Source organism: Lepisma saccharinum, chromosome 1, assembly GCF_977018435.1.
Source record: "Lepisma saccharinum chromosome 1, izLepSacc3.1, whole genome shotgun sequence".
Taxonomy (NCBI): domain Eukaryota; kingdom Metazoa; phylum Arthropoda; class Insecta; order Zygentoma; family Lepismatidae; genus Lepisma; species Lepisma saccharinum.
Window position 1 is genome coordinate 150,590,532 of NC_139229.1, and position 12,036 is coordinate 150,602,567.

Consider the following 12,036-nt stretch of genomic DNA (forward strand, 5'->3'; position numbering starts at 1 on the left):
TACATTACATTACATTTACACTAAAGAACTATAGCTAAAAATAAAAGTTAGAGGTTGTTATAAACGCTAAGGCGGACCAAGTATAAAACCATGACAGGCTGTAGTTTGGGCGGCCCTGCTAATGGTTCAAAAGTAAAGATCGCGAAACTCGCTAGTTTCGCAGTTTAACTTCGTTCATTGGCGCATTTGGCAGTGGTCGCAAATGATGAGTCCTTGAGTCATGCAAGAGCACGCTACTATTGGTTGTTGCCATTAACAACGCCCACAGTTGCGATTTCCACATAGGTTTGATAAATGCGCGACCGGGAGCGAGAGAGGAAACGAAGGGAGCAAGGGGTGGGAAACTGTGGCAAGTTTCATGTGTTCCTGTACCATTGCTAAAGAGAATTATAATTCAAAATGGGAACTGAAATATTAGTACTCGCTTGAATGAAAAGCCGGTGATAAAACAAATGCGTATACATCCGTTGCTTCAAATCTAAAGCGGAACACCGCCGTTACCTTAGAATATTTGAATCATCCCTGTCCAATGTCTTCCATAGATCATAACACTTGCAAAAGCTGTCTCTATTTTCCCTCGGAGAACACGAACGTATAGTAAATCTATAAACAAGATGGGGAAACTTTGCAGCCAGTTTTTCATCCTCAAGCCTCCCACACAGTCAAGAAACCTCGGAGTTTTCAACCAAACTGGAGAAAGAGAAAGAAGAAGAACTGATTACAGACGGTTAGTTGTTTTCTTAATAGAGTCTGGAAAAGATTTAACAATTCCCAAACGTAATCCAAACTTTTGCCTTCCTCCTAGAAGAAGAAGGAGTCGGAAAATTGAAAGAGCAGACTCCCCTAAGAAATCTGGGGACATGCATATTCGACCAGAGGTTAATAAAACTTGTGTTTACTGCTTAAGTCACTTCGGGGGAAAAAGGGGGGGCGACAGTTTTAACCTCCAACAAAGAAGACCGTGGAAGTAACTGCCTTGGTTCATGCAGTAAACGGTAGACGATGCGAAGGGACGAAGAGAAGTTGGAGGCTCTTCTGGGCTTGATCTTGATCCATAAAGTTCCTCATTTCCTCGATCCGGCATCCGACAGTTTTATGCCCCGTTAGATGTTCGTATCTGTATTAAACAGCGGCCGGAACTTCGGTGCAAGGAATAGCGAGGTTAAGCTTGCCTATAAATACATAGATATTGCCTCGAGTACGCCCAGTATCTTCTCGCAGACAACCCTATTGGATCGTGCATCGTATTGTTTCTGAAGGGTATAACCACGCTCTGTTCTTTACACGGCTGAAAGACTCGCTTTCGATGCGAATTATATTCATTGTTCAACCCTGCCCGATGGGGTGTTAGGGGTGGCCTTGAGAAAGCATTCAGAAGTTAACCTCAACCACACAGGACATCCTCGAACTGTATTCTTATAGGATAACGTGTCTGGGGAAAAAGTAACAAGAAAAAAGAGAGGTGAGGAAGAACAACAAAAGAGATGAATGAGAAAGACTGCATAGCAAGTGAAGGAAAAGAGAAACTATAAGAGAGGGAATAGAGAAAGAGAAGCAACAGAAAGAGCTGAGAAAGAGAGCCAACAGAAAGAGGAGAAAAGGAAACAGCAGAAAAAGGGGGAAGAGAGAGAAGCAACAGAAAGAAGGAGAAAAGAGAAACCACAGAAAGAAAGCGAAAAAAGAAAGAGAAGCAACAGAAAGAGGAGAACAGAAAGGGGAGCAATATATTGAGAGAAACGGAAAAAGGAGTAAAAGAAGGAGGAGGAAAGAGAAACTGGAGTAAGAGAAAGAGGGGAAGATAGAGAGGAGCAAGGGAAGGGGAAGAGAGAGAATAGATCAATGGAAGGGGGAAAGAGTAAAAGAGAGAAAAACAGAAAGAGGGAAAAAAGCAACAGAAGGAGGAGGAGCAGAGAGACAAGGAGTGGCCACAGAAAGAGGGCGAGGAAGAGGAAAAAGAATAGAGAACGTCAGGGTGAGGTAAATCAAGAGAAAGAGTATAACAGAGTATTGAGTATTAAATGGCAACAAAATTAGATCGAGAGAAAAGAGAGCAAGAAAAAGAACAAAAGAGAGAACAACAGAAGGAGAGCGAAAATGAAACGGATAAGGAAAAATGAAGATGGGGAGTGCAAACGAAAATGGAAGAAGAAAACACGAAAGTTAAAGAGAAAGAAACAATGTGAGAAAGTGAAGACGAGGTGGAACATAAAAAGAGAGATTACATGGATGGATGCGAAGGAGAAGAAAATCAAAATGTATCGGTTACGGATATTCAGTAAAAAGAAAAGAAATGGATTTCTTCCAACTATAACTCGCCCAATTTTCTTTGGCCGTGTGTCTCTTCACCGGACCCTAGCAAGGGGTCGTAAGCCAGTGTTCATCAATATGACGGCGATGACGTCAGAGGATGTTTGGTATCGAGAGTAGATGTAGCGAAAGGAAAGGCTCAACCCCTCCCAGCGATCCAAAGGGATGCTGGGAGGAGGGGATGGCTGATGCATGCCGGGATCGGAGACCCTGCCGAACTGCCATCATAACTCACGTGACTCTTATCTTAACTTCCTTCGTATCGAGAAGTTCGGGACGTCCTGGGAAAAGGAGGGTTCCTGAAACAAACCTTTAGGAAGCTGGAAATTCCTTTAACCAGATCGTACCCGGAGATTGTCTTCGAGGTTTTCGGAAATCAATTGTATCGGATCGTTTCTTGCATGGAAATAATTTGTAGAGAGAGATATCTTAATTTCATGGTCCATGTTAGCAAAGAAGAAAACTTCGGACAATGCTGGAATCCACGCGGTAGAAATGACAAAAAAGAAACAATAAACTGTAAGAAATAGCAAGAGAAATCTGCGGTATGAAAAACATTTAAATGCACTGGATGGAATGAAATAAAGGAAAAGGAGTTGATGTCGGTAACGAACAGTAACGGTGGCAAAAAAAGTAACACAACAAGTTCCAAAAGTAAAATGGTAACAGTGAAAATAGCAGTTGGTAAGGACGTAAAGGGGAAAATTCAAAGGATTTAACATGGAAATTGACAGAAACGTCCTGCGGTAAATGTGGTAGAAGTTGTCAAATTTTAAATGGATAAAGTTATTACCTAACTTTTTTCTCTCTCTCTTCCACATCTTTCTCTCTCGCTCGCCCGGATCTCTCTCTCCTCTCCCTCTGTCCCTTTACTTCCTCAGTCTTTATTTTATGCTCTCCCCTTCTCTCTATCTCCCCCGCTCTCTCACTCATTTATTCCCCCTCTTATATCTCGCTCTCGTCTTATCTCTCTTGCTCAATTCCTTCCTATTTCTCGCACATTCTCTCTCCTCTTGATTTACCCATCTCTTGCTTTTACTGTCTACTAATAGCCATACAATCCATGTAAGTCTTGACCTCCATCATCAAGTTTATAGCTTTCCTTTTTCTACCTCATCTTCATTTCTCTCTCTTTGTCTCTCTCTCTCTCTCTCTCTCTCTCTCTCTCTCTCTCTCTCTCTCACACACACACACACACACACACACACACTTTCTCTAACACTACATCCGTTAGTAAACCTTGTGCTTAATCGGCCTCTAATCCTCTTTCTCCAGCTTCTAATCTCATATTGTCTTAAAATCCTTAATTTCATTCAAACATCTCAGTCATGGCCTTCCTTCATTTCCTCTTTGACATACGTTTCTTACTAATCTGTTGGTCATGCAGTCTTCTTCAATTTTCTCTAAATTATTGGTGCTGTAGATAATAGTTTTCCTCACTTCAAATGGTGCTGAAAACCAGAGATTATTTTTTTCTGGGAACGTTTATAAACGTCTTTCCAAATCCACAAATTAAACAGACCAAATCCTCTTTAACACCACGTTTTTTCTTCATTCTCAAACACAAGCCTATTTCCACTCTATTGTGCTGCGGACTGGGTCGTCTTTGTTCCATGGAGACAATTGGTCGTGTTTCAATTATTTCATAGCTGGAAGTCTTTCTGCGGTCGCGAGTAAAAAAGAACGCAAAATGCGCAATTCAAGAGCTTCATGATCACTTCTGGGGGTAGAAAAAAGTTGTTTTTTTTTGTAAGCCGTTGTGTCGCGTTCTATTATTCCCGTAGAGCGGGATTTTGCAGTAAAGGGGTTAGTCCTAGCTTTCTAGCGCCGCAGGGAGCATTACCGAAAGTTTGAGCATTGAGGTTAGAAAAAAAAACTCCCGCTTTAAGTGGATGTACGGTACGATAGAGCTGTACGTGAGCCGTTCGGAAAGTAAGGAAACGAATTTTTCATCTGTCCAGAGACGGGTGGCTTGAAGTGTTAAAACAACATGAAGAATTGATATTACCACTTGCTTGTGAATAATGCAGAAAATTGCATACGTATAGAGGTGAGCCCCTATTAAAAATTGCTTGAAACTTTTGTAAATAGTGCATAAAACCAAGTTTGTCCTTAATCTTGGATTGGTATAATTTATGATTTCATTTTTCAGTTTAAGTATAAGTGATGAGCGCAGTCCAGAATGGGGCAAACGCTGACACTCCATCCACCCGGGGATGACAGGTCTTTCCGAATCCATCTACTTGGAATGGCAATTCCTGATTATCTAGGGATCTACTGCAGCACGTGGTCCATGCACCATCTCTGTATCTACTTGTTCACAGACTACCACCCTACGTAACCGGAAGTCAAGCGAGCTCTGGCACACGGCGCCAGGTGTTATGCCACTTTGAGCTGCTCTCACCACTTATAATTAATAATAACAATAACCCGTGACGTAACAGCCCGTAAGGGCCATTGTCCACCTACCGACTGCCGGCCTCACTCTCACTAGAGGTGTGGGAGATCATCAAACCAGTTACGGGGTGACATGTGGTCAGCACGACGAAGGACCAGTCGATGTTGTACGGTTCCGCGACCGGGTTTCGCTATTCATTTCTAGCTCCCCAATTTCCTCACGATGGTGGGTGGCCACCGGTCCATACAATGGCCGAAATCTTAGGATAAAAGTTGTAACGCTTCCCCTAGGAAACCCTTAACCTGCGCGTGTCTCGTAGCCAGAGCCCAAAGCATGACGTCATAGACCACACGATCACGGGGCAGGACCACTTATAGTGCGTCCATTTCGATCTGCAGCCGAGAGATCGGGAGAAGCGTGGCGGGCGGCGCTGACGGAGATGCCGACATTTGCGGCCTGAAATGCCCGCTTATTTTTATGGACATATGCAGACATTTATATAAATATTGCAAAACGAGCACTAACCTGTGTTATAAGAGTATGGTTTTAATTTTAGTAGCTTAGTGACTGTATGTGCCGATGATTTTGACACGCCCACCTCTTGTGAAACACGGCGTAGAGGTTTGTTTGGAGAACGTTCTAACGCTGCACCAATATCATCGAGTTTTGCTTCGGTTAGAATCCGTCGTTTTTGCTTAGGTGTTTTAAAATTTAACGATACAGTTTCTCGTAATTTAAGGACAAGATGTCTAACCGTATCTCTGTGTGGAGTTGAAACGCATGGGAATTTCTGTACAAATTACCTACACACGTCTCGACACGAGTTTGTTTTCACGTACGTGTCATACATAAAAAATCTTTGTTCTAACGTGAATCTTGCGGCTGGCATTCCAATCGTCTCACTGACACGTCACACATACACACTACAATAACACAAACAAGTAACTGCAAGTAACCAAGAATAACACTCTTGCGCACAGTACGAAATTAACACGCTCTTGGTTTACATTGCTCGCCACTATATTTACAACTCTGGCTTCATCTAGTCGCGAAGGAACAAAAAACTCGAGCTCGGATATTTCGGATTGCAAGGAAGCTCACGAAAACCATACACTTTTATCGGTTTCGTCTGCAGTGTAATCCTGATACAGTGTTGCACATTCGAAACCTCCAAACGATTCCCATGGCCACAAAACTCTTTCAAGGATATAAACTTAAACAGGACGTTACTGGTCAAAACTATGATTAAAATGCTTTATTATCTGTGGCTCTTAACATCGTTTCTATAGCGTATTTATTTGTGTATATAAGAGCAGAACTTGGATGAATTACAGAAGAACTTTTGCGTGTTATAACACAGGTTAGTGCTCGTTTTGCAATATTTATATAAATGTCTGCACATGTCTATAAAAATAAGCGGGCATTACAGGCCGCAAATGTCGGCATCTCCGTCAGCGCCGCCCGCCACGCTTCTCCCGATCTCTCGGCTGCAGATCGAAATGGACGCACGGTACTTACATGCGGAAATGAAATCAGTTATCCTATCACTTGAAGGTTTATGACCAGCTTCTTATTTCACGTCCTTTAAAATTATTCACTAAGAAATATTATCCTTCATTAGGACACAAGGCTTGCAACTAAATTATGTACATTAACCTAGCAGAAATATTCATTAAAAAGGGCAGTGGAAGGCTTAACCGGAAAATTGTAGGTTTAGAGGAATTATACATAAAAGGCTTGATAGTAAAGAGGTTTATTCAACATCATGCCTGAAGGGCTTGAGGCTACATAAATGATAATAATAAGAATATAAACCCCAATCTAAATTCAATAAATAATCAAGAAACAATTAAATTATACAATTAAATCTTTACATAACTAAGACTTCCTAACACTTTAGTTAATCTAAATGGGATTATAGTAATTTCTTTTTAATATCCAATTGTAATATTAATTTCCCCCCAAAAGACCTATCTCAGAATAGAACAAAGTGTGGTGTGCTTTAACTAAAATATCCCAACTAAATACACTACATAAAACAACTTAAAATACTAAACCACTACAAAAACCGCTACTCCCTGTACTTTGTTCCATTCCGAGATGACCCCGTTCAACACTCAAAGAGAACTCAACTTAACGTGCTTTAACCTCAGCTAATCAGTGGGAAGTGAAGTTCCCACACGAGGCTCCGGTATTTCTTAGCCACACATTCACAATGATTTTTTTCCATGCAGGCATAGTAATAGTTTTAAAAGTTAAGCATTTGTAATGGATAACAAAACCAGGAACAGGGCGAAGGTGCACATTGCCCCTTCTGTAAATCTTTGGAAGGGTGTACAGAACTCCCTAAATCCTATGATACCCTTCTCATCAAAAGGTATGACAGAAACAAGATAATGCCATTCAAAAAGTCTCTCCTTAGTAGATAAATGCAAAATGTTTATTTTATCCATATTATCTCCATATCCAAAATCATATCCAAAATAATTGTAAAAAACCTGAAAGCTCAACCTATGAAACTACTTTGCTGTACTAATTATCTCCCTTGATTTGTACTCACAGAAAACTTTGTTGGGAATTATAAACTGTTTAAAATGAATGCAAACGATGGAATGAGGCCTAGCACTTTATCTGTTAGGGAAATGTACAATTTCTAAGAAGTACCTGTTCTAAATTATACATGTACTTGAAGTAACCACAAAATAATAAACAAAAAATATATACTGATGCTTGAACTTTCATGCTCCTCCAATCAAAAACTTTCCGCGCCACTGAACAAAACAGTTGAACTTCTAACGTGAAGGGAATTATGTAATAATCATGCTAGAAGATATAAGGGTGTCTAAGATTATGGGCACTTAATATTTATCATCAGCAGATATATATGTTTTGATATCATAAATATAATAGATTATATATTTAAATATTAGCAATAATTCGTATTAAGTATATAAAAGAGTAGAATTTTTGTAGTGTGATTGGATTTCAAACTATTTCAAACGAAATTCATCACACTATATTGTGTCTTCGTTGATAGGTAATAAAAATACAGCTGTATGTAAAGGGTTTTCCAATAAGAATGATATGATTTTGAAATAAACTGGCAACCATGCTTCAAATGTTATAACTGTCACTAGTTGTCATTTGTGTTTAGTATACTGTGACAATTCATCATGGCTAAATACACGCTTCAAGAACGTTTGGTTATTATCCAAAAAATTATGAAAATAGACGGGTTTTTTTTCTGTAACTTGAAACGGATCATAATTTTCGGCAAAAAATTACCTTCTCAGATTAAGCTCATTTCTGGTTAAGTGGATATGTTAACAAACAAAATTGTGGTTTTTCGTGTGAAAACAGTCCACAAGAGATTCACGAGAAGCCCTTGCATTCGCAAAGGTCACTTGTATGGTGTGGTTTATGGCATGGTGGCATCATCGGACCATTTCTCTTTCCAAAACGAGGTAGGAGATGCAGTTACAGTGACTGGTGAGCGGTACCGATTGATGTTAACAGATGTCTTGTGACCAAATTTAGATGAAATAGATTTGGAGGATATGCGACTCCAACAAGACGATGCCACATGCCACACTGCTAATGCCATTACCGACATATTGCAAGAACAGTTTGGTGAAAGGATTACTTCAAGAAATGCAACTGTTAGTTGGCCTCCAAGAAGTTGTGATTCAACTCCTTTAGATTGCTTTTGTAGGCTTATTTGAAATCTATAGTTTATGCAAACAGACCACGAACCCTTGATGCATTAAGATTGAACATCGAACGCTGCATTCGTGACATTAGGCTCGAGTTATTGCACAAAGTCATCGAAAATTGGGTTCATCGAATTCACTCGTGTGCACGAAGTCGAGATGGACACTTAAATGATGTGTTATTCAAAACATAATGTAATAAATATATAATATAATATAAAAAGTTTGGTTCTCTCTGAAATAGTTTTTATTTTATTTCATTCTAAAATCATATCGTTCTTATTGGAAAACCAATAAGATACGGATTGCTTGTTTTAAGAGGCACAGAAACCCCGTGCGTATACAATCAGTGGCAAAAATTAATGAGTCTTAAAGAAAAGGAATATTAGCCTATCAGTTTGTACCCTTATAGTCACAAATTATATAAATATACCCTACTCCATACCAGATAAGGATATGCCTTCCTCTTAAACAGTGGAAATATTTAGATATTGATTTCCATTGGTTGAACTGCATCCACTGTCTTACGTCAAATGTTATATTTGTGTGTTTAAATATGTTATCCGAGTTACAAACAGTATGCTTGACGAAAGGCAACGCAAGAGATTATGAACGTACTCTTTGTTTTGTTAATCTGTAAATGGAAATTTATAAAGCTCATGGATTATTGGTTTCGGAAGAAATGCTAAAATATTCTTCGTTGATATGTTTAAAACCTTCCGGATCGTATGGCGTAATTTGGGAGAAGCTTCTCCCTGGCAACTTTCAAAGTGGTCAAGAACTAACCTGCATATAGCAATCTGGGAACGAGGAAAACCTACCATAATGACACAATTTGGAACCTCAATCTATCAGTTTCAAGGACATTATCTTCCAATAACCAGGACTTTTAAAATAGAGTTAATTCGAAAATGTGTTATATTTGAAAGACGTTATACTAAAAAGGGCAAAGTGGAACATCCATGACAATTCGGGGTGCTTCAAAACGCCCACAGCTTGCCAACTACAGACGGAGTGTTCCACCACTGCAATATAAATGATTGTTTGAAATTACCTAAAGTAAAGAAATCATAATAACCTCTAAAAGCACAAAGACACTCAAAATTACACCTTTTATACCAAATTCCATTTATTAAATTATAAAATTCTGTAGAGGATGGTGAAAAAAGTTTTCTATACCTGTGCTAGAACAATATATGATGTCGAATCGATCCACGTTCCTACATCACTGTTTACGATTTTTGTCATGTTTATCTAGATGAATCTATATTGTGAATGATATTTCACAATACATTTTGGAATAATAACATTACACTAAATAGCACCTAGAACCAATACAATATCTTTTTGTACTCCTTTTTTGTTCCTTGTTAAAATAGGAGCGCGATGTTAATTTAACCTGGAGGGCTCGTGATAATGAGAAAATAACATTAGAAATTGCTACAATAGTGCACAAGTGTTTTGTTTAATCAAAGGGAAAGAGGGAGAGAGGTATCAACTTTAATTAAAAGTGACAATGCTTTTAATTAGCTGCACGACTAATCAGTACACAATTATGGCAGTAGTTACAGCCTTCAGGCAAAAAAATACAAAAGAACATTCACTCGTAACCCACCCTTTGGTATCAGACATGGGCGCAAAATCTACAACATTGAGCAACACAAAAGTACATTGTATTTTTCTCTTATGCTGATGAGGGGAGTTGAAACTGGACAAACCTAATCTGGTGGTCGTGTTCGGTGGTGTCTTGAACATATATTTCTGAAACTGAAATATGTAGAAAGATGAAATTCATTGTATTGAAACATCAACTGTTACAATACCAACACCAGGCAGTGTTTACTTCTGGCAGGAAAACTAAAAAATGTCTTAGTCTTATACTCTATTCCAGTTATCTTTGGAGAAAGGCCGCGCATGGCGGCAGAGAAAGAGGAAAGGGGATGGGGAAGAGTGGGCAGAGCGAAGCAGTACACGCTGCTGCGAAGGCTGATAACGGCAATCGCTTTCCCCTCTCCACGCTACACCTATCCCTCTCACGTGTTCATTAGTAGAGAGCCGTCTCGCGTCACTACTTGCGCAGAAACTTGTTTTTCGTTCGCCGCTCCAGAGATAGCCGGAACAGAGTATAGGTTCGCCTCTACTGGTGACAATTTTTGAACATGGTAGAGGTAGGAGACATCAGTTTCTTCTGGACTTTTAGTACGTTTAATGTCATGTTTCCAGGGAGCTATGAGCCAAATTTAATTAATTTGGGAATCTTATTCGACATTTTCCTGCTGTACTGTAAGGGAACCAGCAAATGTGGAAAATGTTTACAAAATCCCAAAGAAGATAGTTTTTTTTAAATAATTACGGACTGAACTCTAAGCTAATTACATGCTCTACACATGCGATCGCGGTAGTCCTATCGGTAGGGCGTCTGACTGCCCCACGAGAGGATTCCTGTAGTGAGTGATTTCGTGGGTAATTTTGATGCAATGTCCTTACGGACCGACCGCCTCTGAGGTTTGCCCAGCCTCTAATAAATAGGTACCTGGGGACAACCTTGCAAGGGAGGAGGGGTAAAGCCAGCTGGAGCTTGGTACTGAACACACCATCTCCACAAATAGCAATCTGCACATCCACAATCTGTGCTATCTCCATATCCCTTCTCCATTATATATTCACGGCATGTTACAGTGTGCGTACCTTTCCTTGAGAGAGCTTTAGTAGAAAGTTTAGGAAGACAATAAATATTTTTTTCGGGAACTTACGTCACTCTCTCATTTCGGGAACTTACGTCACCCTCTTTTTTCGGGGGCTAACGTCTCTCTAATTTTCGGTGACTACTGGCAATTACATCTCAGTCCCTGAAGTTGCCTTTCAAATGTAAATAATAATAGTAAGAGAAAAAACAATTCCGTTTAAATCGGCAAATATATACGGCCTAAATATGCATTGGAAGCTCAATAACTCTAGCTGATGAAGCGAAGAGAATTTGTTTCATCATGCAATGTTCAAAGGATGGGTATATGTTTTACCACTTTGGAATCAATGGCTTAATTGGAGGAGACCTTTGTTTGTGATTTTTGTACCAACATGAACTTACTGTATTTGATTTACAATAAAAAATTCAAATTAAACTTTGTATAAAGGCAGGAAAAATCGCAATTAATACCATGCCAAAAATCATCAAATTGAGACAATTACTTTTGTAGAATTTTTATCCTGTAATTATCGCTAATTGGACGTGTAATTTAAAAAGAGTTTTTTTCTCATTGTATGTCCGGTTCACATTTTGGTGTTTCCAAGTGAGATTTTTTTTTATTCTTTAATGACAGGATAAATTTGGTGCAGAGGGATTTTTTCTTTCATACTCCGCGGAGCAGCAAAATATTCACTCGCCCCGGGGAAATGAAAGTAATCGATGCGAGGGAATTTTTTTGTGTGCGCATTTCCAGACCGGTCTAGGAGGATCGGCCCCCTCCCGGCCCTCTTGCGGAGCCAGTTCGGTTCCTCACCGGTTCGCCCCATTAATCCATGAACCACGAAAAGTTTCCGGATGCAAACTCCGGGTAATCAAAACTTTCAGACATTCGAAAGGTCGATTATTTTTTTCTCTCCTCATACGTTCCCCACGGT

The 12,036-nt window shown here is 39.5% G+C and overlaps 1 protein-coding gene across 1 annotated transcript in view; it reads left to right on the forward strand.

Moving 5' to 3' along the window:
* Window positions 1-12,036, forward strand: part of LOC146002502 (chondroitin sulfate proteoglycan 4-like) — a 549,973-nt gene that overhangs the window by 227,906 nt on the left and 310,031 nt on the right. The gene's annotated exons all lie outside the window — the stretch shown is intronic.